Below are 26,992 nucleotides of genomic sequence, written 5' to 3'. Positions count from 1 at the left end.
TTGAGCAAGTGACCAAGGTTATCATCCACAGGATAACTCATTCAGAGAATGTGCACTTGACATATGTGATAAGAATGGTATCTTTTTGGTATCCTCCCCAAAATACACTACCCCAGTGTACTTATGAGAAAAATCATCAGCTAAATCCCATTTGAGGATATTTTATAAAACACAGGGCCAGTCAAAAACGATTAAGGTCATCGAAAACAAGACTGTCACAACTAAGGGGATCTTAAGGAGACATGACAACCAAATTTAACAGGGTGTCCTGCATGGGATTCTGGAATTAAAAAGAATAGGAGGAAATGAGGAATATGAATGAATTGTGGACTTTAGCTAATAATAATGTATCAGTGTTGATACTCGTTAATTATGATGAATGTGACATCAATGCAAAATGTTAGTAATAGGGAAAATTGAGTGTGAGATATATGAGAATACTCATCTTTACAATAATTCTGCAAACCTAAAACTGTTCTAAAATAAAAAGGTACTTTAAGAAGAAATGGGGAAAGTGCTGTCAACACTCCAGTGGAGAAGCTGAAGTCAACATCAAATCTGAAATATTTAAAGTGGATATAAAACTATTTCCACAATACAATTAAGTAGATTGTTGTGGGAAACGGTGATGTTGGTAAGAGCAAGCCACCTGATATCCTACAGAACAAACGCATTTCCATTTGAATATGTACCAGTTGTTTTTGACAACTAGGCAATCACAGATATAAATGGCCGAGAGTCAGGTACTCTTGGACATTTTGGCACTGCGAGACATGAGGATTTGAAAGGCCAAAGAAAAGTGGGTGTCTGAGATAACTCACTTCTGTCCAGAGACTCCTTTTTTATCTTGTTGGAACCCAAATTGATCTCAGAGATGACTTCTCTATTATTAAGAGACTTGCCAAGAACAAGCAGAAGCCCATCACTCCAGAGATTGCTGGAAGGCTGGCCAGTGACCTAACGGCTGTCAAGTATGTAGAATGCTCTGCACTTCCACCAAAAGGCCTAAAGGATGCGACACTGGCTGCCCCAGAGCCTCCAGAGCGGAGGAAGAGCTGCAGGTGTGTGCGGCTAGGACCACCTCTCCACCGCTCTTTCTGCACAGCTGGTATTTCTATCGTACAAAAAGCAATGTTTAAGTCAAATTAAAGATTAAAAATTTTTTTTGCAAGAAGGACAAAAAGTTAATTAGATATATTTGTAAGGATCTATCTGCGGGTTTTCTGTTTCATTGATCTTTGTCTACCCTTCACCAGCAACACACTGTCTCCATTCCTACCACCACAGTATGCCTCAACACTGGGAGGAATGATTCTTCTCATTTAATTAGTTTTTTTTTTCAAAATTGTTTTGACTAGTATTAGGCTTATGCTTTTCCATAAAAAATTAGAGTAATCTTGTCTAAGTCTACAAAATCCCTGAGCTTTTGATAGTAATTGTATTAAAACTATAAATGGATTTGTAGAAAATTGACATATTTAATATACTAAATCTTTCAGTGAACACTGTGTATATCTCCACTAATTGAGGTATTTCTTTCATCATTAATTTGGAATTTGCATTACAGTTCCTGCACATTTTTTGTTATAATTATACTTTGTCATTTACTATCTATGAAGCATTTGTAAATGCTAAAAATGCTAATATATTTTGATTTTTAATGGTTTACTATCAGTAGTCAGAAATGCAATTGATTTTTGCATGAAGATCTCATACCCAATGACATTACTAAATTCATTTATTATTTCTAGAAGTTTTTAAAAATATAGATTCCTTTAAATATCCTATGTAGATATTATGTCATCTGCAAATAGAGACAGTTTTATTGCTTCTTTTCCAATATTTGTATCTTTTATTTATTTTTTCTTGCTTTATTGTAGTGGCAAAAAGTGATAGCAAAATTTAAAATGACAGTATTGAAAATGGACATCCTTTCCATGTTCTAAATTTTAGAGGAAAACAATAAGCCTTTCACAATCAATATGATTTTAACTGTAGAGTATTTTTTAATAAACAATTATATATTAGCAAGTAGTTCATACAATCAGTTATGTACATTAGTGAAGCCTCATCTCTTTGTTCTTTTAACTGCATAAGCCATCATCTTACACAGAAGTTACACTGAAGGTAGATGTGACTCGATACCAGAGGTAGTATCTATTACCTTTATGGTTAGCATTAAGGAAAAAAATAATCTTCCTCAACATTTCTTACATTCAAGTTTACTTGGGGTTCAAGTCTCAAATATCATTTGCAAATATGCAGCCTGTATACCTTGCTAGATTTTGTTTATTATAGTAAAGTATAATATTGTAGTCTTCACTTATGTTAAAGCCATTGAAAATATTGCACAATCAGTAATCAACATCATCACTGTCTATTCCAAAAATATTTTCCCCATCTCCAGGATATATTCTGTTCCCATTAAACAATAACTTCTTTTCACCAAACCCTTGATAACCTTTATTCTACTTTGTGTTTGTGAATTTGCCAATTATAGTTACTTTATAGAAGTTGAATCATATAATATTTGTTCTTTTATGTCTGGAATATTTCATTTGCATAATGTCCTCAAAGCTACCCATTGTGTTTAGCATGTATCAAAGTTTCATTCCTTTTTAATGGCTGTATATTCATACACATTTTGTTAATCTTTCATTTGCTGATGGACAATTGAGTTGTTTTGACCTTTGGTGATTATGAATGATGCTGCCATGGACAGTGGCATAAGTATCTGTTCAATTCCTCCTTCTTTTGGATACGTACCTAGGAGTGGAATTTCACAGTCGCATGGTGTACACAGTGGTGGTTTTTGTGTTCATCTTGTACCCTTAAACTTTTCTGAACTCATCTGTTAGATCTAATAGCTGTCTTTTTGATTCTTTGAGATTTTATACATATAGGATTATGTCATCTGTGAATAGAGAGAGTTTTTAAATTTCTTTCTTTTCTTCTTTGGATGCTTTTTATTTCTTTTCTTTGTCTAATAGATCTGGCTAAAGCTGTTAATACAGTGTTGAATAGGAGCAGTGAAAACTGGCATCCTTGTTTCTGATCTTAGAGGAAAAGCTTCCAGTCTTTCACCTTTGAGTATGATGTCGTCAATGGGTTTTTAATAAATATTCTTTATCATGCTAAGCAAATTTTCTCCATTCCTAGTTTGCTTTCTGTTTTCATCACAAAAGTATGTTGAATTTTGCCACTTTCTTTTTCTACATCAACCGAGATGATTATGTGGCTTCCTTTCTTCATTGTATTGTTGGCTGTGTTATTGATTTGTTTTCTTATGTAAAGAGCCTTATAATCCTGGGATAAATCTCAGTTCACCATGGTGATTAATACTTTTAATGCATTGTTGGATTCAATTTACTAACACTTAGCTAAACTTTTTAGCATCTATTTTCATAAGTGATATCTGTCTTTAATTTTCTTGTGAAATCTTTACCTGGCTGTTATTAGGGTAATATGAACCTCACAAAATGATTTAGAAGTTTGTTGTGCCTGGTGGATTTGTAGGTTCATATCTTTCATCAAATTTGGGAAATTTTCAGTCATTTTTTTTCAAATATTTTTCTGCCCTTTTCCCTTTCTCTTCTCTTTTTGGACTCACATGATGTAAATTTTGGTCTGGTTTTGTTTCCTCAGGGCTTTGTTTACTTTTCTTCAATCTTTCTTTCTTTGTTTTTCTCATTTCAATAATTTCAGCTGTTCTATCTTCTTTCTTTTTCTTGCTCAAATCTGTTGTTAAACTCCTCTAGCAAACTTTTAGTACCAGTATTTCTCTTTGGTTCTCCTCTTTACTGGAATTTTCATTTGTTCATACATCATTTCCCTGGTAGCTCTTTGAGAAGCTTTAAGGGAGTTTTTAAACAGTCTTTGTTTAGTGGGTGCGCTATCTGGACTTTATCAATTCCTCAATGGTAGTTATTGTCAATTTATTTTGCTCTTTTGAAATAGATCACTTTCCTATTTATTTGTATCTTTTATGGTATTTTTGTTGAAAACTAGACATTTAAGTCTTACAATGTAGTAACTCTGAAAATAAGATCCTCCCCCTTCTGCAGGATTTTCTGGTCTTTAAGAATCATTGTAGAGCATCTCTGTGATAGGGATCAGCCTGGAATGAAAGCTTTAGGTCTTTTCAGGTCTTTTCTTAGCCTGAATTTCTCCCTAGGTATGAGTATTAGCTTTCTACATTTTTTCATTTGTTTTTTTTTTTCAAAAATATTTTTTTTTAGTTGTTAATGGAACTTTATTTATTTATATGTGGTTCTGAGAATCAAACCCAGTACCTCACACATCCTAGGCAAGTGTTCTTCCACTGAGCTACAAACCAAGCCCTGCATTTGCTTTTTAATATATTAATCCTTAGATATCTGGTTCCCAAAGTGGTAAAGGGGGCAACAAAAAGAAAAAAAGAAGTACTAGTTCTTTAAATCTTGGATGCTACTTCAGCCAGGGAGGTGGGAACCATGGCCGACAGATTCTATGCCTGTACTTCAGTAACCAAAGGCTCCAACCAGACATCACAGGGCAAAATTCAATATTTGAAGAATGAGGTCTGCACTTTTCACCTTGTCTCCAGCAAGTTGCACCAGGAAGGAAGGAATGGCTGCTAGCCATGGGGCTGGTGGGTGGAGAGGTAAGTAGCTGTGAGCACATTAAAGACTTGAATTTTCTGAAATTAGCCAAGTCTTCCCCTTCACATGGATTCCAGAGTTACTCCTCACAGCTGCTCCCGGTACACTTAGGTGGAGAGACAGATCCTACTCTGCCATTGTTCCCAGCATCATACTTAGCTGTTGGGATCTTTTATATTTATTTATAGATGCTTTTAATGAGGTTAATGAAGTTCCACTCTATTCCCGTTGTACCAAGAGTCTGATTATAAATAGGTAATGAATTTTATCAAACACTTTTTTCCACAGTCATTGAAATAATATGAGTTTTTCTGCCTTAACTTGTTGGTGTCATGGATTACTCTGATACTCTAGTATTGGATCAAGTTACACCACCTTCAATATAGCCCACATGGTTCTGTCTTTTATGCCTTGCTGAATTCAGTTTGATAATATTTTATTGAGTATGTTTGGGTCTCAATTAATAAAAGATAACGGTATACTTTTTTGTGTATGATTTTTGACTGACTTGGCATCAATACTGGTTTTATAGAATAAATTGGGAAGAGTTCCCTTCTTTTGTTTTCTGGGCCAAATTATATAGAATGGCGTTAGTTCATTGGCTCCTTGATAAAATTCTCAGGTTCAACTATAGAAGCCTAGATATTTCCTTTGAGGGATTTTTTTTTATAAATTCAATATTTTTCATACCTACAAGACTATTTCATTCAGTTATTTAATTTTGGCTGTGTTATACTTTATAGTTTCAAGGAATTAGTCTGTTCCTTCTAAGTTGCATGTGTGTAACATTGTTGTAGTTTTCCCTGTTCTTGTGATATCTGGAGAATCTGTTCTCATGGTTCCCATTTTGTTCTTGATATTGGTGATTTCATCGTGTCTCTTGTTAAGGTTTAGATATTAGGTGCCCCCCAAAAGCTCCTGTGTGAGACAATGCAAGAAAACATAGAGATGAAATGATTGGGTTGTGAGAGCCTTAACCCAATCAGTGTAGTAATCCCCTGATATGGATTAACCTATGGTAACAGCAGGTGAGTAGGAGGTGGCTGAAAGAAGTGGGTCACTGGGTTATGTATTTTGTATCTGGTGAGTGGAGTCTCTCTCTGCTTCCTGATCATCACATGAGCCACTTCCCTTTGCCACGCTCTTCCTCCATGAGATACAGCCTCACTGGAGCCCCGAGGAATGGAGCCACCTATCTATGGACAGAACCCTCTGAAACTGTGAGCCTTCAAATAAACTTTTCCTTCTCTATAATTGTTCTCGTCAGGCCTTTTGGTAACAGCAGTGAAAAAACTGACCAAAACATCTCTTATTATCAATTTTGTCTTTTGAGTGCTTTATTTTGTTTGTTTCTAAAAAAAGAACTGTTGGTCCTCTGTTTTCAATTCTATTTATTTCTGTTTGTCTCTGTTTGTAACTATTTATTTCCGTTTGTATCTCTATTACTTCATTCTCTTTGCTTTGAGTTTTCTTTGCTAATTTCTTGATTATTGATTTGAAGTTCTTATTGATTATTGATTTGAAGTTCGAATGCATTTTAGTGCAATACATATCCCTTTTGGCCTTGCCTTAGTTGAATTTCACATACTTTGAAATTTTGTATTTTTGTTTTCATTCAGATTTGAGTATTTAAATTTTGAAATTTCCTCTTCATCCAAGTTATTAAAAAAAACAAGTAAAAGTGGTTGAATTAGTATTAGATAAATTAGACTGGAGAGCTAAAGAATTACTAGTGCCAAAGAGAGACATCATGATAAATTCGACCAGTTAGTTCACCAAGATGACATGGCAATCCTAAATGTTCATGCACTAAATAACAGCTTCAAAACCCAAGAAGCAGAAATTGAGGGAACGAAACAGAGAAACGGGCAAATCCACAAGTATAGTCGAGTATACATATCACATCATAGAATGATTAGAAAATAAATCAGCAGGGATATAATCAACATCAACAAGCAATTAGATCTAATTGATATTCATAAAACACTCCATCCAACAAAAACATAATACACATTTTCATGTGTTCATGAAATTTCACCAAGATAGACAATATCCTGGGTCATTAAGCAAGACTTTAACAAATTTAGAAAAAGTTGAAGTCATTCAGAATGTGTTCTCAAATCCTAGAGGAATTGAACTAGAAACCATCATAGGAAAACAATAGGAACACCTTCAAGTGTTTGGAACTCTCATTAACAACGTGCGTCTCGTGTTGGGGTAGTACACTGCTGCAGCTGATGAGCTGATGTTCGTGCATTCATATTGACTAGAGTCAGTAGTTTACATCGGGTTCACTCTCTGGGTTGCAAAGTTTTGTGGGTTTCCATTACAGTGACTACACAGCCCCATGCAGAATATCAGACAGAATACTATAGTGTCCATAATTCACTGCCCCCAAATCCTCTGTGTGCCACCTATTCATCCCTCCCTCTCTCCTCTGAAACCTCTGGTAACCACTGATCTTTTTAACTGTCTTCGTAGCTTCTCCTTTTCTGGAATATGAGATGGTTGGAATCATACAGTAGACTGGCTTCTTCCACTTAGCGATATGCATTTCAAGTTCCTCCGTGTCTTTTTGTGGATGGAGTGTTCATTTCTTTTTATCACTAAATCAAATTCCATGGCTTGAATTTATCACCATTTATCTATCCATTTGCCTATTGAGGAACACCCTGGTGACTTCAAACGCTTGGAAATTATCAATAAAGCTGATATAAACATTTCTGTGCCAGCTTTTGTGTGGATCTGTTTTATCGGATAAACATTTAGGAGTGTAGTTGCCGGTTTATATGGTAAGGTTTGGTATACTCCTATAGGAAACTGGCAGGCTGTTTTCTGCAGTGGTCATATCATTTTGTGTTCTCACTGGCAATGAATGAGAGTTCGTGGAGGTTCGCATCCTTGCCGGCATGTAGATGGACAGTTTTCTGGATCTTGGCTATTCTTATCCCTGTGTTGATGGGACAGTAGGATCATGCCATTTATCCCCTGCTCCTTGCAGTGACAGTGGAATCACTAAGTTCTTTGGCACATTGGAGTGATTACAGTTATCATGTGTGCTTGAGGGCGGGATCTTTGGGGTCATGATCTGTATCTTGGGGTCACAGAAAAATCACTTGGTTTCCCATCTATACATGGGGACAGTAACAGGATCACTTGTGTCTCATCTATACATTGAAGCAATAGAAGTGACACAGAACAGGACTGTATGGTAAGTCCTTTGTCTTGTGAATTCAAAAGATGAGATCTACAGACAAGCAGAGGGCAAAGATTTATTTAAAGTGGAGAAAGACTCCCTCAGCCCAGGAGGGGTTCCCAAGGGAGGGTACTGCTGGCTATTCTTTGCCTGGGTGCTTGACAGGGACTATGTTAATGAGAGATGCTAGCATGGGACAATCCAGCTCTCTAACCTCTGAGCATAATAAGCCAAACAGAAGTGCATAATTTCAATCCCTGAGTTACATAATTAAGAGGACAGGTCCAACCTTGTGGTTTGACACATCTGTTCAAATAAGGATGGGGGTAGAGGTAGCTAGGGAAGAGCCCTGTGGCTGAAGCCGTCAGGAGCAGAACACCCTGGTGACTGGCTAAGAAGGGCCGTGGTGGTTGAAGCCGTCGGGGGCAGCAAGTAGCTGGATGTTCTGCAGACCCAATATCTCTTTCCGGGATGGCATGGTGGTCTCCTCCTCTGCTGGCCTTCTCTGAGGCCCTCATCCTGTCTGCCTGTGGGAGATCTACCCTCCTGCCTCGTTCCCTCAGAAGGATCACTAATTTCTTACCTGTACATTGAGTTGATAGTGGTATAACTCAGATGATTGTCATATCACGGGACCACCATCTACACAAGGAGGTGGCTGCAGGATCACTGATCTCCGTCTATTTGATAGTATTGCTGGATACTGCACCTATATTTTAGGATGAGAATCTCTCTCTGCTCATCGTCCGTGCGTGGGGGTTATGCTAGATCTCATGCTTCGAGTACTGTGACATTCTGTTGCTCAAATTACATAAACATCTTGAAGCAATTTTATAAACAGGAGCGACATTTCCCACAGAAAGACAATGGCCTCTGTTTAAAACTCTGTGATGTCAGTCCTGGTGGCCCAGACTCCCAGCTCAAGTTCATTTACATGATGCAATAAGTTCATCTTGTCCCAGAGTGCTCCTGTCAAAAACTGGTCAAAGATCTGTGCTTCAGTCGATCAAGCCATGTGTCAGAGGTGTGTGCAGTGTCCCGGGCGGGTGGCGAACCCTGGTTCTGGGAGGGGAGATCATTGCAGAAGCTCTATGCCAGCTCCCAAGCCCACAGGGAGGGTGCTGCAGGTTCTGTGACTGAAGGCGTTGGTCTGAGCCCTGCCTGTGCACTTGGGCATGTTCCCTACTTCTGTGAGCCCCGTTTTGGAGCTGCTCTGGGGGTCCAGAGGACAAATGTGATTTTATTCTGGGGACCCTACCCTCCAGCTTCAAGATTACCTCTGGGGAAACCCTTCCTGCCTGCCCCTGCCTGGTGGGCTGGAGCCTGAGATCCTTGCATGTCCCGATGCCTGGGTCTGTCTCTTTGTAGATCTAAAGCCTCCTGGACCGGGCTGGGGGTTCATAAGGGTCAGGCTTCAACCAGGGCCCAGGCTGGTTTCCCTCATAGAGGAGGCTGAACTTGCTAGGACCTGTGACTGCCTTCCGTGGAGCCCGGGTAGCCAAGCTATGATGGCGGCTGTGTGGGACCCCGAGGTCATCAACTGCCTCTTCCAGCTGACACCTCTTTTGCTCCAGGGAGATGTACTAGACAGACTTTGACCTGTCCCCTTCTGGCCATGTGACACCCTCTGGCCTCAGTCATTTCTCCTGGCAAAAATGGGCTTATAATGACATGAGAGAATGAACCGCAGTGTTTAGCACACACCTGGGCTTGATCCCCATCCCCTGTCATCCTGGTTGTCACCAAGCCCCTGCCAGGACTGGCCTGTGCAGGGGTGGGAGGTGCCCAGCCTCCCCTGTCCCAGGCCTGCAGTTAATGAGGAGCTGACAAACCGTCTCACCTTTCACCCTGCCCTTCTCAAGCTCTCAAAGTGGCAAGTGTTTACATGCTCAGAACAAGTGTCCGGGGCCTGTACTTTGTCAGGGCACCTGGGAGCGACTGGTCGGGGGAGCACAGGGAGTGAGCCAGCTCTGGGGCAGGGTGGGGTCCCTGCTCTCTGGAGACAATGTCCCGGGTGTCAAGGTGTCAGGCTGCAGGCGACCCCCTGAGAAGGCAGTGGAATCTAATCTGGGGGGAGGGACACAGTGGGATATGGGGGTGAGACAGTCCCCGGCTCCATGGTTGGCCCGGACACCATGGTCCTTGATTCCACACGTGTCCATCTTGTGAACTTTACCCCAGATGAGGGGAGGCCTGTCACATGGGGGTTCCCCATTTTCCCCCATTTTACAGACAGCAGTGCACCAGGCCGTGATTCTGGGTCCTGCCCCCGTGGGGGGTCCTTGATACAGGTTAGTTCATTCAGTCAGCACAAAGCCCACGAGGAGAAAGCACATGGTATCCCCATTTCAGATGAGGGTGTGGCCCAGGCCGACAAAGGCCAGTCTGGGTCCCCACAGCTGTCCCTCTGAGCCCCGGGAGACACTGTCTTCCATCACTCCGCAACAGACCTGGGGGTCCAAGACAGCAAGACTCACGGAGGTCGCCTCCTCCTGCGGCCAGGGAGGGCAGGCGGGAGCCGCTGGGCCAGGATGAACCATTGCATGGACTCCAAAGAAGGACCCTCCCTGGGCACAGACGGCCCTGACAGCTGCAGGTCCCAGGATCCCCCACGGCACAACAGATTTGTCCCAGGGACAGCCCCACCACCAGGCGGGGTTGCCACTCCTTAAACCCCACGGGTCTCTGTCCATCAGTTCTCAAAGATTTCGTGACCTTCGGGAAAGATGTCCTCTTGCCCTGTGATGGGATCTTCTCAGGGTCCAGGTGACCCTGCTTGGAGGGGAAAGTCCAGGATCTTGATGCCTCAGTGACACGGGTGTGTCACTGAGCAGGGGCCGAGGTTGGGAAAGCAGGACAGTGCTGGCCTCCCTGGACTGCCTCTCTGTGTCAGTCCTGGGCGCTCACCCTGGGGGACAGCAAGTCCCAGACCAAGGTCACCCTGACTGCCCCCATCCCCTTGCATCTCCGTGCCTTGGTTTCTCATCTGTCAACGGAGATAACGCCACTCATGTAAAGCCACCATCATGACCCCAGGTGCTCCATGAACACAAGGTCCTGTTAGCTAAGGTGGGACTGATTTCAGAGAGGGCCGGTATGGGCACAGAGTCACACAGCCTGTGAACACGGACCAGGAGCCCCCCTCACTCTGTGTCCAAAGTGCTTTAAAATAGTAGGTTTTTTAATCCTTGCTGTGGACTTGCTTGTGTCTCCCCCAAATTCCTGCACTGAAGCCCTGACCCTGATGTGATCGTATTTGGAGGAGAGGTCTTTGGAGGGTGACTTGGTCTACAAGAGTAAGGGTGGGGCCCAGGATGGAATTAGTGCCCTTATTAGAAGAAAAGGCACCAATGCTCCCTGTCACCACCTTGTGGGGACGCCAGCCAGAAGGCTGCCATCTACAAGCCAGGGAGGGAGCCCCCACCGCCAGGAACGGCATCTGCTGGGATTTTGACCTTGGACTTCCAGTCTCAGAACCATAAGAAATGGATGTCTGTTGTTTAAGCCACCCAGTGTGTGGCACTGTGTTATGGTGGCTTCCAGCTGACTGACACAGTCCTGATAACAGTCTCCCAGGTCAGCACTGTCATCCTGCTCACTTTACGGGTGAAAAATAGAGAGAAGCAGCCATTTGTCCCTGCACAGAGCTTGTGAGGGCACACGCCTGTCCCCTGTGGCCCTTCAGGTTTCTGTGTGGCCCACGATGGGAGAACAGAGCTGCAGACCCCAGGGCGGAACCTCAGCGGAGAGTGGGTTGGAAACAGAAACAGACAATAGTGTTTGTCCAATAAACCAACAGGAAACACTGAATAATGAAGTGTCAGTCATGCGCATTTATCAAAGGGATGGGCATTAGCTCTGGAGGAAGGGGTGGGGCAGGAGTTGACCACACGTGGCCCCAGTCAATGGTGAGTGGCATGAGTGCCCCGGCCTCCACAGGCTCCTCATACCCTCTCTGGCCTAGAGACTCAGACACCTGAAAGGGCCCCGGATTGCCCATGTAAGAACCCCAGGTGCCTGGGCTGTGGGTGTGAGGAGGCCTGTGCCCCTTCTATCTGGGGGCCCCAGTTCTGGGAGGAAATGGTCTGCTGGGCCACCCGGGAGGACTTTCCAGAGCTGAATGTGGCCTTGGTCCCATCCCCCAGGGTCTAGGTTCCAGGGATGCCCGACCCAATGCAGCCCCCAGCCCCCCCTGCTCCTCTGCGACCCCCCACCTGCTCCTCTGCGACCCTCCTGACCGGCATTTGGCCATGTCCACCCCGGCCTGTTGCCACTACCTCCATCCTGATTTCCTCACCAGGCCACCAAGCTCCTGGCCTGCTGCCTGAGGTACACAGTCCTAGCAAGGCCACCAGCGTCTTACCTGTGGCCCTGCCCTCTCTGAGCCTACAGGCCCCGTCTATAGAGCAGCCTGCAACACAACAGCCTCTCATTCATGTGGCTCTGGGAAGGGAGGAGGTGCTGGGTGGCCCTAGACTAGTTGGTTAGCTTCTCTGTGCCTCAGTCTCCTCCTCTGTAAAACGAGAGTGATAGAAATAGCTATCTCCAAGGGTGGCTCTGGGGATTCTGTGAACTACTGTATAAACTGTACCCAGGCTGGCCGCACAGCAAGTGCCACATAAATCCTTGCTATTGTTAAAGCGACTGTTATCCAACTGCTGTGTGGGGCTGTGGTTAGCTCTGAGGAGGGACTCACCTGCATTCCTGCCTGCATTTCTCACCCAGCGGGGGATCCAGGTGCCCAGGGCTGCCTGCCCACATCAGCAGAAGGACCACTTTGGCTGCTCTCGCTGCTAACGGATGAATCTTCCCCTCAGACCAGCTCTTCCTGGGTGGCAAGTCTGCAGTTTCCCAGCCTAGACGCCATGCCTGCTCGCGGCAGAGGCTTGATCCAGCCGTCTAGAGCATTCCCAGGTGGCAGTGGCCCTCCTGCTCCTGACAGTGACCGCAGGACACCTCGCTGCCCAGGAACTGCCTCTTCCCAGGGCAGCGTGACATCCTGATGTCACACCAAGCCTTCGGGACAGTCACCAGTAGATGGGCTGGTGGCCTTTGGAGCTCTCCCCTGCTGGGCCTCCTCCCTCCACGTGCCCCTCCCCTCCCCCACCCTGTCCCTTCCGCCCTGTGGCGGTTTGTGTTTAAGTGAGTAATTTGGCCCCCGTTTAAGGAGAGGAAGCAATAATAGCAGCTGTAATTGTCCAAATTACTGCTGCGCCTCGGAGTTTGACATCTGCCTAATGACGGCAGATGGAAACCTGACCTGTGGCCAGGCAGGGAGGGCGGTGTCGGCTGCTGGGAGCGTCCCCAAAGCACGCCGAGCCCTGCTGGCCAGCACAGGACTGTGTCCAGGGGATCCCCTGTCTCAGGCACTCAGAAACCAGGGCGCAGAGAGGCAGCCACAAGGGTGGCTGGACTCAGAGGGACTCCAGGTGAGGCTTACCTGCTGTGCAGGTGTCTAGGTGAGAGATGTCCACTGTCCCCCATCTAGGTGAGACGCCTACTCTACCCCACTTAGGTGACATGCCCACTGTACCCCATCTAGGTGACAGATGCCCGCTGTACCCCATCTAGGTGAGAGATGACTGGTGTACCCCACCTAGGTGACAGATGCCCGCTGTACCCCATCTAGGTGAGAGATGCCCGCTGTACCCCATCTAGGTGAGAGATGCCCGCTGTACCCCACCTAGGTGACAGATGCCTGCTGTACCCCACCTAGGTGAGACATCCGCTGTACCCCACCTAGATGAGATGCCCCCTGTACCCCAGCTAGGTGACTTGCCCACTGTACCCCTCTTAGGTGAGAGATGCCCACTTACCCCACCTAGGTGACATGCCCGCTGTAACCCACCTATATGAGATTCCCCCTGTACCCCACCTAGGTGAGAGGTACCTGCTGCACCTGGTATCAGGGGAGTGGCAAAGGGCTGTCCTGTCTTTGGTGTTACTTGGCTGAGCCCCCCGTAAGGCAGGGATGCCCCCCATGTGCTGACCTTCCCTTGAAGGCTGTGAGGCCCACAGGCCAGGAGCCCAGGTCATGGGATTTCGTGGACCTATAACTTCTAAAAGTCAGGGAGACAAAGCCCAGGGCGCCCACCCCGCAGCCCTAACACCAACCCGCTGCCACTTGTTGTCACCAAAGAGCAGATGGTCTTAGCATCGAGGACTTCGCAAGAAAGGGCTTCAGGTCTTGCTGCTGGTAAGCTCACCTCCCCCTGCTTACGGACAGAGGGAACAGATGCTCCTTGGGCCCGAGAAGCCAGAGGGGCCTGTTGCAGGTATAGCGGGTTCCAGCAGCAGCCCTGGGAGGGTCTTACTCCTCTCAGCAACAGCCAGGCTCAGGCAGGAGGAGTGTCCTTGGGGACATGGAAGGGAGAAGGCCACAGAGCTACTGGACTGGAGAGTCCTCCAGTTCTTTGTAATTTTTCTTTTTAGTTGTAGATGGACACAATACTTTGATTTTGTTTATTTAGTTTTTTTATGTGTTGCTGGGGATCGAACCCAGGGCCTCGCACGTGCAAGGCAAGAGCTCTACCACTGAGCCCCAGCCCCAGCCCCGAGCCCCCCAGTTCTGCAGTTACCTCCTGAGAGCACCGTTGTCCCACTTCCTTGGAGATGCCTGGGCTGAAGCCCAGGCTCCTCGGGAGGAGGTGGACGTCCTAAGCCTGATTCTGGCTCAGTGGGAGGTGCTGGCATCAAGCTTGGGTTGGTACCAAAAAGCAGAACATGCTGCTTCTTCCGTTCCTGGGTGGCTCATCACCAAGACCTCTCCACCCACTCTTCTGGACAACTCTGGGCTCCTGTGGACCCTCGCCTGGCACCAGGTGAGTGGGCAGGGCGGGCGAGCCAGGGCTAGAGATCAAGTGCTGGACGCTGGACGGCCTCCAACTCCCTCTTCCAGGAGGGCTGCTTGGCTTGCTTAGTTAGGCATCTGGTGTCTCGGTGGGGGTCAGGGTGGGCTGGCGTGGGGTTTGCAAAGAATCCCAGACTCAGAGCAGCATGCCCAGGGGCAGGAGCCCACCCTCACCCCTTCGCCATCCTGAGCAGACCTGTCCATGCCTCGGGCCTCATCTATGGCCATGTGGAGTCCCCAGCCTCCCTGGGGGCTTTGGGCTCTCCCTGTAGGAGCCAGGCCTCCAGCTCCCTGTGGACAGGACACCCTGTGGGCAAGGGGAGAGCCGCCCACAGCGGGAGACTCAGGGCAGGCCTGGGAGAGAGGGAGAGGGATGAAAGAGAGGACGGTGACATGTTAGTGACCAAGTGCAAGTCCTGGGGAAGGGGCCTCAGGAGGAGGGCAAGGCCTCTGAGCCTGAAGTTGTGCATCTGGGTGTTCCTCCCACCTCAGCTCAGGAAGGGACACCCCAGAGGCTGGGACCAACCAGGGCACCCAGTGGGCATGCTGGGCCTGCCCGTCACTTGCCAAGTGCCTCCCGGGGACGTGGCTCAGAACACCCTGCAAGGCACCAAGGTGTCAGCTGCTACCTCCAGAATTTCTTCACAGGAGGCGCAAGGGGCTGGCTGGGGGTGGGAAGGGACCCTCTGGGGGTGCGTCCCTCTCGGGCAGGAAACCTGGCCCCGGGCAGCTGCCTCCTCAGACCTCGCTAGAGCCTTGTCCTTCCTTCCGGCCACGAGGCAGCTGGGGCCCGGGAAGAGCATTAAGATGTCCGGGTGACACTCGTTCACCTTTATTATACACAGAGGCCCCTCATCCCCGCCTGGAGAGAGCCTCTGCCCGCCGCGGCCCTGGCCGTTTATCTGCGGAGGGAGGGACGTCTGCGGCCACCCTCCATCCATCACCGATGTCATCTGAGCCCGCGGGTGGGCCGGGTGCACGTGGGGAGGCGCGGCTTGCAGGGCAGGGACAGCTACCCAGGCTGTGCCCACCCAGGCTGCAGGTCGCACAGCCTGACACCAGGGCCCTGCCCCGGTCCTGTCCCCTGGGAGTGAGGGGTTGGGAGCCAGCCACCATGGGCAGGGCCACAGCAAATAAGGCAGTGGAGGTGGGGACTGTGCCCACTCCTCCCGGCTGAGACCAGAGCCCCCCGCCTCCCGTACCCTTCCTTCTCCAGGAAGGCAGAGCTGTGGGAGGTGGGCACAGTCACACCTGCCACTGCAGAGCTGCCTGCCTGGGCCCAGGTGGCTGAGTGGCCCAGAGCTGTGGGGCTCACGGGGATGCGGTTGGTCACAGGCTGTTCCCGCCTGCAGCCGAGGTGTGGCAGGAACACAGCTGCAACCTGACTTCTTCCTTCCCACGCGGCCCTGAGCACCCCTGATGCTCCATCCTGCGTCCCCACCTCCCAGGTTCTAGACCAGGTGCAGATTTCCTTTTGTGCCTCTTTCAGTGGCAATTGTGACACTTTATGGTAATGGACATCCTGGAGGGGAACTGGGTGCTGGTGCTGGCTGGACAGATGGGCGTCCTAGGGGTCCACGGCCTCCCCTTCCTTCCTCCCCCTACCCCACTCACCAGTTGGCAGCCTCCGGGGAGAGCCAGCCCCCACCCCCTGCTCCTCCATCGGGAAAGGGTGGAAGCGGCCTGGGCACTATCTGTTGACCCGGGGCAGGCTGAGCATGAGCTCATTCCTGGACAGTAACCGGGGTCACCTGCTCTGTGTCCAGTCCTGACCTCACACACGTGAGCAAACCAAGCCCGAGCTCCTGGCTCTCAGAGCTGATGTTCTGATGAGGAAGATCGAGAGGAGCGTCTCCACAGAAACAAAATCATTTGAGAGAAAGAGACAGAGACACAGGGAAGGACTATGAAGAAGATCACACTCTCATGTGAGTTGACTGAAGTGATGACGTGGGTCACAGATGTGTGACACACACCAGAGCTGGGTCTCACCAGCACAGGGTGGGGTGCAGCTCTCCTTCCTTTTAGGATTCTGAACCAACAATGTCTCTGCAGTGCTTCTAGCCTTTTCCCTCATGAGTGCAAAGTAGCTGCCATAGCTCCAGACATCATATGCACACAGAATCACAACCAAAGGCAGGGATGTGGAGTGTGTGATCTGGAGCTAGAGATAGCACCCGGAACATCGTCTCTCATTACCTCAGGGAGGATAAATCTCTCCCAAATATCTCCTTCCCAGGAGTTTTATCTACATTTCATTGACCAGAACCTCTCAGAACCTGCAATGCACAACTTGGACCGCCAAGCCCTTAGCCAATGTCCCTGATGCTTGGCTGCCACAGCCTCTCGGGATTGTGTACTGAGGACCACATCCTTGGGGAGACGCACTGAGGGCAGCAGGGAGTCCCCGCTGGCTCCTCTGAGGGCACAGCCCAGGTTTGACAAAAGCTCCCTCAGGCGTGATGGGCAGGCTGGCCAGAGGCTGGAGACGGACCAGGGAGGGCCAGGAGGACGCCCAGGCCCTGCGGGGGCAGACCCCAGGAAAGGCGGGCAGGCGAATCCTCCAGTTGTTTTTGACACATGGAATTGTGGCTGGGGAACAATCCCGGATCCCACGGACTGGAATTAATTAAGCTTCATCTCATTCCCACGGCTCCTATGCAGGGCTGGCAAATCACGGGAAACCACCTGAAGCCATGTTTCCCGTAGGATGGAAGGGGATCAAGCCATTAGCCAGCAGCTTCCCCAGGGCAGGAATCAAACCTTTCTATTTCCTCTTCTCCTCCTTTCCTCCCTCCCCAACTGGGCTCAGCTGCCTTTGTTTTCTCACCATTCCTTGAAGCTCCTAGGCTTCTTGCCTCAGGGCCTTTGCACCTGCTGTTCCCTGGAGCACTCTTCCCAGTGGTCCATCCAAGTCGCTGCTTCCCTCAGGTCTCTGTCACAGTCCCTTTCTGAAGACCCAGCCTCATCCCGACATTCCACCCAGGGTCTCCACCTCATCCCGACATTCCACCCAGGGTCTCCAGCAGCATGGACCCTCTCTCTGACCCTCTGAGGGACCGTTCCCTCTTGCACTCACAGCATGGAGGTGCGGGGGCTTCCAGGGGTAGATGTTCAAGAATTCATTCATTCTTTATCCATTCATTCAAGAAACAGTGATTAGCGCTGACCGGGGAGGGGGAGGTCACTAGAATCCCTAAGAACCGCTCCGTCTGGTGCGGAAGACAGCCGTGTAAACAGACCATCAGGAAGCGGGGTGGGAGGGGGGCTGCTGAGCCACCCTGAGGGCAGGGCGCAGAGAAACTGCCACAGGAAGCCCAACTGGCTAAAGTGCACCAGCAGCACCAGCATGGTGCAGAGTCTGGGCAGGGCCTCTGCAGGTGCCAGGAGAGGTGTGGGGAGGCTCTGGGCCTCCATCCCCAGCGCTGGCCCAGCAGAGCTCTTGGTCTAAGGCTGCATTTTGACCTCTGTCCCCGTGTGCGCCACCTCCCCCAACCCTGGGGAGACCCCTAGCCTTGCTGGCTGCACTGAGGACCAATGTGGGGAGAGCACAGGCAGGTCCTGGCATGTGCCCGGACGGAGGCCCCGGGCTCAGGTGCACAGGGTGCAGGCCCCGCCCTCCGTGCCCCCTGCTCACTGCCTAAGCCCTCTGTTTATCAGCCCAGCAGCCAACAATACAAATCACCTGCCTCCGCTAATGGACCGGAGGCTGGCCCTCTGACAGCTGCTAGAGGCTTTCAGGAAAGGCTTTTGACTCCCAGTGACATTAGGGTGCCATCTGCTTCACCACCCCCACCGGACAAAGGAGAGGGGGAGAATTCAGCAGGAAGAGCCCCACCTGGCACCCAGCACCCGGGGACTCTCCCTTCTCCCAGGGACTTTCTCGGGGAGGGGAGAAGAGTGGGGATCCAGGCTGTCACACCCACAAAAGACGGGCTTCCAGTGCACTCTGCGATCCTGAGGAGACCCTGGGGCACAGGCACAGGCCCTCGCCCTGTCCCTGTGGGTCCCAGCCTGGCGGGTCCCCTCCCTTCTCCGGATTTCCCTGACGTCAGCACTTCCCAAGGGGAAGCCTCATGCCTATCGGCTCAGGGCACCCAGGTAGGGACGTCCAACAGCGCGTGGCTGGGGCTGGGGTGGCTCCCCTCCCCAGCCCTCCGGACATCTCCAGGAGCCATCAGCCATCTCCCAGGCTCCGAGCTGTTGGGGGAACCCAGTGTGGCGAGAAGTGCGTGTCACCATGGGGTTTTTGTGGCTTCCTTTTTCTGTTGGGCTCAGTGCACAGCAAGTCCTACTGGGGCTTACGGTGGTGGCTTACGGTGGTGGCAGAAAATCTCCTTTGAAGCAAACTCATTTGAGAAAAAGGAAACAAATCTGTGAGCAAGGACGTGATTGGAGGAGGTGGCAGGAAACTTTTGTGCCCTTTTTTTCTAAACACATAAAGACCTCTCTGTTGTCCCTCTTCCTGAGAGCTGAGGCTCACAATTCTCCTGGCCCCTGCTGGCCTGCACTCACAGATAGCCATTAAGGGGCCGAATGTCCCTCCCGGGGGGGTCCTCCGTGGTGGGCACTTGGCATTCTGCTGAGAAGATTTCCTGCTCAGCAATTTCAAAATCTCCGCAAGTCAGTGGACAGTCTCTGCCACCCCAGAGACTCTCTGCCTTGTCTGGGGGCCAGTGTTGACCTGGCTGCGCCCCTGGACTTGAGCTTCCTCTGATTTCTGAGGGGCTTGTCTGATACAAACCTGTGACAGGTTCAGAAAGGGTCACGAAGCCACAGCCCATTCCCGGTGGACCACGTACCCACCAGATGCTTCTGGACCGGTCACTGCCTCCCACACCCCTTCACGGTTCCTGTGTGTGACAGCAGGAGGGTCCGCTGACCCTCCACCCTAAGATACCACCTGATGATATAAAGCCAGTACAGGCACCAGCATGCACACAGCTTTGTGCTTTTTAAGTAATTTCTGTAGCAAAGATACTCACAAGATGGGGATTACTTTGCCAAAGGATATGAGCACTTGAGGGGCTGGTTCCAAGGTTTTTAATGTCTCAATTGCAAATGGTTAAGCCTGCTAAACCCACTTATCATCTGAGGTTCAGATGGAGAATTTTTCCCCTTTATTTGTTAACCACAAGTGGGCTGGTCTCTGTTTAAAAAAAAATCCAAGTAGTCATTAATTATTCCCCAAGATTGCAGGGTTTTACAGGAGTTTTGGAGATAAACGCTGCAGGAATCCCTGTTCCCCCACCAAATCTAGCAGCCCTCACGGCCTGATGGCAACTTGGGGCCAGAACAAAGAAAGCAAAGACTCTCAAAAACGACTTTGAGACCTGCCCCGCGCCAGCTCGGAGAGCTGCTCATATGTATACGAACGTAAGAGTTTTGCTGAGAGAGAATTCCCATAACATAAAACCCACCCTTTAAGTGTGCGACCATCACCACTAGCCCAAGAGCATTTTCATGACCCTAAAAGGAAGCCCTGAGCCGACTCACAGTCACAGAGAATTCACGCACTCTCCAGCTGTGACAGAGCTGGGCCTTCTGAGAAACGGAGGCAGCACAAAGGCCCCCCTTCAAACCCAGATTCCTGTAATCAGGTCAGAAAGATTTCAGACATGTCACTCAGAGTACCAGGCACGAGTCTCTTGCAGGGATAGGAAAAGGGAAAGGGGACACTCTCAAGGGACAGTAGGTCCTCTCACGGAAAATGTCAGCATGCCTCTCCTGCACTCCAGTTTTCTTGGAGATCCCAGAGAACTTTCCAGAGTCCTATCTTGACTTTTGACTGACAGCAGGGTGACATTAGTCTTTCAAGTCCTTACTGACAGGGCAACCCTAGGTCACCTTGGCCCATGCTGACCAGTTCTAATTGGATTCTTAACCATATATTCTTACAGATTTTTATGGTTCGGAGGAATTATTCTCATCTCCCAGAGTTTTAGGATCTGGTCACAAAATCTCCTGGGTTCCTCCCGTGGACACTAACTTGGGCCTGCTTTTCTCCTCCAGATAACAGGTAGTTTGCTGGGGAATGTGACATATCCTGTCCACTTAGGCCAGGCAGGGCTGCAGGTAAGTGGCTTCTTGGAAAAGAAAGCACGTGGGGACAGCACGGTGGGCCCACTTTATAGAATTATCCTCTCAACCCCATGTTCCCTCCATCCTCCTCTGTCTGTCCCCTAACATAGCAAAGCCCCTGGCAGCTAGCGCTATTTCTGACCCCATGGATGTGCCTATTTGGGATGCTTTGTGTAAATTAATCATAACACGTTTGTCTTGTGCATCTGGCTGCTTTCATTTAGCCTGTAGCACGATAGGGTGCTTTGTGCCTTTTTATGGCTGAATAATGCTCCGTGGTTTGCATTTTTTCTGTATCAGTTCATCTCTTGGTGGACACAGGTTGTTTTCCCCTCTTGGCTCTGTGATGCTGCTGTGAATAATCCCGAACAGGTTTTTGTATGGGTGTCTTCAGTCTCTTGAGTGCTTGGCTGGGCCATGGGGTAATTCTGTAGTTAATTTTTTTTTTTTTTTTGGTACCTGGGATTGAACCCAGGGGTGCTTACCCACTGAGCCACATCCATAGCCCCTTTTATATTTTATTTAGAGACAGCGTCTCGATGAGTTGCTCAGGGCCTTGCTAAGTTGCTGAGGCTGGCTTTGAACTCACGATCCTCCTGCCTCAGCCTCCCGTGCTGCTGGGATGACAGCCTACATCCCTGTGCCCAGCTTGTGGTTTACATTTTGAGAAACCACCAAACCGTTTTCCACAGAGGCTGCTCCATTTCACATTCCCACCGGCAATGTCCTCGCCAACACTTGTTATTTTCGGTCCCTTTGATTTTAGCCACTTGAGGGGGTATGAGTGGTGTTTCTCTGAGGATCTGCCCTGTGTTTCCTTGAGAGCAGATACTGTGCCTTCTTTTCCTGTGCTGGTTGGCATTCGCATTGCTTCTTTGGAGATATGTCTGTTTGGATCCCTTGCCCAATTTGAAACTGGGTTGTTTGTCGTTATTGGCAAAAATTCTCTCCCTCTTGGTGGGTTGTGTCTTTACATTCTTGATGGTGTCCTTTGAAGTCCAAAAGTTTTTCATTTTGATGAAGCACAATTTATCTCTTTTTCTTTCCTTGCTTTGATTTTTTGGTGACATGTCTAAGAATCTATCGTCAAATCCAAGGCCACAGGGATTTACTCCGATGATTTCTTCTAAAAAGCCTTGTAGTTTATCTCCTGCACTTCTGTGTTTGATCCGTTTTGAGTTCATTTTTGCGTAGAGTGGGTTTGTGTATGTTCTTTGGAACAACTGCTGTTTGGAGCTGACTACCTTGAAATGGTGCTTTATGAGAACCAGTTGCGATGTCTGGTTTATGTTGTCTTTATTACTAACAATGCTCCTTGGTTTGGGAAGTTGTCTCACCAAAAGGAACCCGTGTTGTACCCATTATCTGGTGCCCTCCTCCCGGGGCCCTGCCTGTGAGTGGGAAAACTGAGACTTGTGAGCAGGTCAGGGGGACACAGTGAGTTGGATTAGGCTCTTTCCTTAGGTTCCTTCCTGCCCTGTTGCAGCCAGCTGCCCAGCTCTGCCGCGAAGTCCCCAGACTTCTCCTTTCTCCCACAGAAACCCCCATCGACCGACGGCTTTGGGTGGTTTGAAGGCAGGATTTTTCACACTCTGCTTCTCAGATCAATGGCTTCATCTGTGGAAAGGAAGGAGGGAGGGAGGGACGGTCAATTCCTCAAAGAGGTCAGAGCTGAGCTCCTCTCTGGCCCCCTGAGTAGGACACACTAATAACAGAACAGGATGAAGCCAAACCGTGGCTTGTCCCTAATGAGCTTGAATCCCAGGTGACAAGCCCTCCGTTTCCAAAGCAGCCACAGAGCCCCAGGGGCCTTGCAGGAAGCAGCCCCCGTCCAAGCCCGCCTTCCGCTGGCTGGTGACCTCCGTGGTTCTGGCGGCCACGTGCCCTCTCATGGGGGCTCAGGTGCCTCATCTGTCAGCCCCCAATGGCTGGGACAGGCCCCTCTGGCCGGCCGGGCTGAGACCCTAAGTGCTGATGGAATTAAGACGGCTGCACAATCTCGGGCCTGTCAGGAAGCCCTGGTAGCAGGTGAGTGATGTCCCCGGGGGATTGACCAGCTGTTTGGGTGTCCCATAAACACAGCCTTCAAGTGGCCCGCGATGCCATCCATCTTGCCCCGGGGCCGCGCCCCAGCGGCTCTCAGAGTGGCCCTCCTTGACACTGGTGGTTGGCCCCTTCCGGTGGCGCCCGGGCTGAGCTGGACCACTGACAGGCCTGGGGATGGATGATCTCCACCACGGGGGTGCCACAGCTCAGGACAGCTGGAGGGGGACACGGGGCTGCAGGGGAAAGCTCTGGCTGGATACAGAAGGGTCTGGCTGAGAAGCCGGGCCCTGCCAAGGCCACAGGGAGCCAGCTCAGTAGCAGCCTGGAGTTTCCTGTTCTACTGAGAATCTTCCCTGTGGCTGAAACCACAACCCTGTTGGGTCTGTCTCCTGGCCACAGGCAGGACATGAGCCCCAACTGGGCACAGGCCTCCACTGGGGGATAATAGAGAGTGGTGGGGACTGTGGCCAGGCAGGTCCCCCAGGGGCCCATATCCAGGATGGCAGTGGTTTTGGATTCCTCAGGGACCCCCGGTACAAACAGGCCCACCCTTGACAGCTTCTGGTCTGACCACAGCTCCTTGCTGTGGGTGGCTGCGCCCAGGGGCGAAGGCTGCAGAGAGGACATTTAATCCACCTGAGCTCACCGAGGCCACAGTGGAAGGACCTCCAATGCTGGCCACACACTACACAGCCTCTTTGACAGTGCTGTGCCCGGCTGCACCGAGGTCTGGTGACCCACCCAAGGTCACCCAGAGAGCAGGACTCGAAGGCTATGAGACAATGTCCCTCAGTCAGGGGACAGTTTGAGCCGTTGTCTGCCCGCTCATTCTGCAACATGCCTCAGGGTTCCCTGGGGGAGGGCTCCTGCTGGGGACCCCCTCCCCAAGGCCTGGATTTGGCCCCAGACAGAGGTGGGATCCACACACCCACAGGCACCTGGCGTTGAAGAGGGTCCTACCCGAGTTGGGTGTGGGCAGGGACTTGTGGAGGCAGCTGAGGACATTCCGCGCCCTCCTCTTGCATGCTGGACACGATGGAGAGCTCACCCCTGTCAGGCGGTTCTCCCCGGCCTTGCTTTCTGGTCTCTGCCTTGCCCTACCCTCCTGAGGTCCCAGCTCTGGTCTTGAGGCCCTGGGGCTCCGTCGCCTCCCCGAGACCCAGGACCAGCCCTTAGAGACCTGGGGTCAGCAGGTGGGTCTCCCGCTCAGTGCTGAGGCTCTTCTTGGGGTCCGACAGCTCAGCCCCCAGGATTGAAGGCTGCAGCAAAGCTCCTCACTGAGCTCATTCTGCTCCCCTTGGGGCCAGAAACCCTTGCTTGTCTAGAACATTCCGGCCTCCATCGAGCCTTCTCAGCTGAGCATGGGGGGGCAGCCAAGAAACCGAGCGCCCTCTGCCGTCTTTACAGCTGCTCCTGGATGCCCAGGCTGCTCCTCCCACAGATCTGACCCTTCCCATGGAGCTGAGGTGTGGCCACGTGGCTCGCCTAACAGATGAACCGTGAGCAGCAGGCGTGTGTGGCTCCAGCCTGGCGGCTCTGTCTTCTTGCCCCAGCACCCGCTGAGGTCCCTGGGTGACTGACAAGCCACCCTCCCCTGCGGGCACACAGTGTGATCAACAGCAATGTACCTTGGCCTGTTCTGGCCTGAGGCACAGGGCTTTTTGGTCATTGAAGCAGAACCCAGCCCACTCTCACTGATGGACCCGGAAACCTTCCTCAGGGCAAGGCCAAGCCTGTCTTCAAAACAGAATGTGCTCCCCACCCCCTGGGGCTGTTGGCACCAGAAACGGGAGGAGGGGGGGGTGCAAAACATGTTTGTTGAATGACTGAAGGAAGGAATAGATTTTTTTTTTTTTTCAGGCAATGGCATCTCTGGACTATTTTATCTGTTGCACTAAGCTCCAGGTCCCCCACCAGGACTTGCCTGGTCCCTTGCCAACACCCTCCGCCTCACTGCCTCCCCAAGCCCCCTCCACGGAATCACGGATTTCGTCAGCTTTCCATTACTATAACAGATGCCTGAGATAACCGGCTTAAAGGAAGAAAGACTAAAAACATCAGCTCAGTTTTGAAGGTTTCGATCCATGATCACTTGGCCCTGTTGTTTGGGGCCTGTGGTGGCAGAGCAGAGCATGGTGGGAAGGTGCGGCAGAGGAGGGCTGCTCATGGCAGCTGAGAAGCCAAGAGACAGAGGAAGTGGCAGGGGTTTCAATGTCCCCTTGAAAGCCACCTCCCGACCACCTCACTTCCTCCCACTAGGCCCCACCCCCCAAAGGTTCCGTCACTTCCCAATAGTGCCACAGGCTGATGACCAAGTCTCAACACACAGGCCTTTGAGGACATTTATACAAAACCTAGCAGCAACCCTGTCCTGAGCACACCCTGCCTGTCTCTCTGACCCCGGGCCTTTGCACGCGTTTTTCTGTTCTCTGGGGCACTCAATTACTTATTTATTTTTTCTCATGCTTCAGGCCCCTTACCTGACCACTCCATCCCTGACCGCTCTCACCTCAAGCCACCTCCTACTCACATCACAGTTTATTTGTTTTTTTTTTTTGGTGTTTTTTTATATTTTATCTGGAAATAATTTTAAATTTATAGAAGAATTGTAGAGATGAGAATAGGGGTCAAAGATCATCTGCATCCTCCTCTTTTTATTTTTATTATTCACTTTATTATTTGCTCTGGTTCATGCACACAGTCTCACGCACGCACACACACAATTCGAGGGTAACCTGCGGCCATCATGGCGCTTTACCCCTGAATACCTCAGTGCAGTGCATATTTCCCAAGAATGAAACCAACTTCAGAGAATTCAACAGGAAGGCAACACTTCGGCCTGCCAGCCCTGTGTCAGTCTTGTCCACTGACCTACTAGTGTCCCGGAGAGCGTGTCCTCTCCTTGCAGGGTCAGGTACTGGATTCGGTTCTTAGGTCTCTCCAGTCCTTGGTCTAAAGTGCTCTCCACAGTCTGCCTCTGCCTGTGATTGCCTTGATATTTTTGAAAACTGCAGTCTTTGGGCAGCACGTTCCTCATGGGTCTGTCTGGGATTCCTCCTGTTTGGCTTGCATCTTCCCAGCAGGGCCGAAGGGCAAGGGACGGACACTGCCCACCGTGCCCACCTGCACTCCACGGTGGCAGCTGATTTTGTCCTTCTGCTGAGAAGCGCCTGGCTTCTCTGCTGGGTAACTTCTTTTTCCTCCTTGCATTTAATCTGCTGACGGTGAGAGACTCCCCACAGGGCTGCAAACAGCAGCACAGGGTGGCTGCCTGCTTCCCACACCTCGCACCACATGCCACCCTGTCGTGATCTTCATAGGACCCACTGGAATGATCTGACTGACTGACCAGTCACCCCTCCGTCCTCCATCTCCCATCCATCCCTAAGCTCCCTGGGGGCAGGGGTGGCCTTTCTTGTCCTTTGCTCTGTGCCCCGAGGGAAGGGGATCTCTAAGGTCTCTTTAGGAGTCTGCGTGCCTCTTTAGGTCCCATGAAGCTGTGCCTGAGGTCATCAGGTTTGGAGGGAAGGGCCACAGGACAAGCCAGCTCTGGGACTATTCAGGCCCTGATTTGCAGTCGGCTAGCTGTCAGGGAGCGGCTGTGGAGGTAACAGAGCCCCACTTTGCAGATTAGGAAACTGAGTCTCAAGAGGCTCTGAGGTGGAGGAGCGAGCTTCTCAGAGGTTTGACCTGAGGCTTCCTGATCAGCCGCAGGAGCTGAGCTCTGCTCTTCCAGAGAGAAACACTGGAGCTTTCCCACTCCGCAGCCAGACCCAGGAACAATGTTTCTCGAATGTTCTTGTCTGAGACCCTTCCACCTGATTTGTCTTTCCCGAATTCCAAGGGTCTGATACCCCGGGGCCGCCCTCCCTGACCCATCTCCTGCCTGGACTGAAGCAGGAAGAGGGGGACTCACCACCCTCCCCGCCTCAGTTTCCTCATCTGCAGCGGGGCTCGGGCTCCTCCCCCTAGCAGAGTCGTCGGGGAGGGGCTCCACCTCCCCAGGCCTTGGGAATGCTGCCCCACACTTCACCGGCTGTGTGACCAGCAGACATGAGAAAGGGGAGGCCAGCTCATTTTTCAAACAAAACGGTATCAGATGTGTGATTTGGTTTAAAAAAATATATTTCTGGCAATGGCTTGAGTTGGGCTCAAGAGAGAGCCGGGGTGGGGGAGGGG

At 50.2% G+C, this 26,992-nt stretch overlaps 1 pseudogene; it reads left to right on the top strand.

The window, feature by feature from the left end:
• Window positions 1-600: 600 nt before the first annotated feature.
• The window catches only part of LOC125615958, a 120,604-nt pseudogene continuing 94,212 nt past the window's right edge, over window positions 601-26,992 (top strand).

The sequence above is a fragment of the Marmota marmota genome, unplaced genomic scaffold (assembly GCF_001458135.2).
Source record: "Marmota marmota marmota unplaced genomic scaffold, marMar, whole genome shotgun sequence".
NCBI classification, from domain to species: domain Eukaryota; kingdom Metazoa; phylum Chordata; class Mammalia; order Rodentia; family Sciuridae; genus Marmota; species Marmota marmota.
Note: the sequence above shows the minus strand (reverse complement) of the source record. Positions and strands in the feature narration are given on the sequence as shown.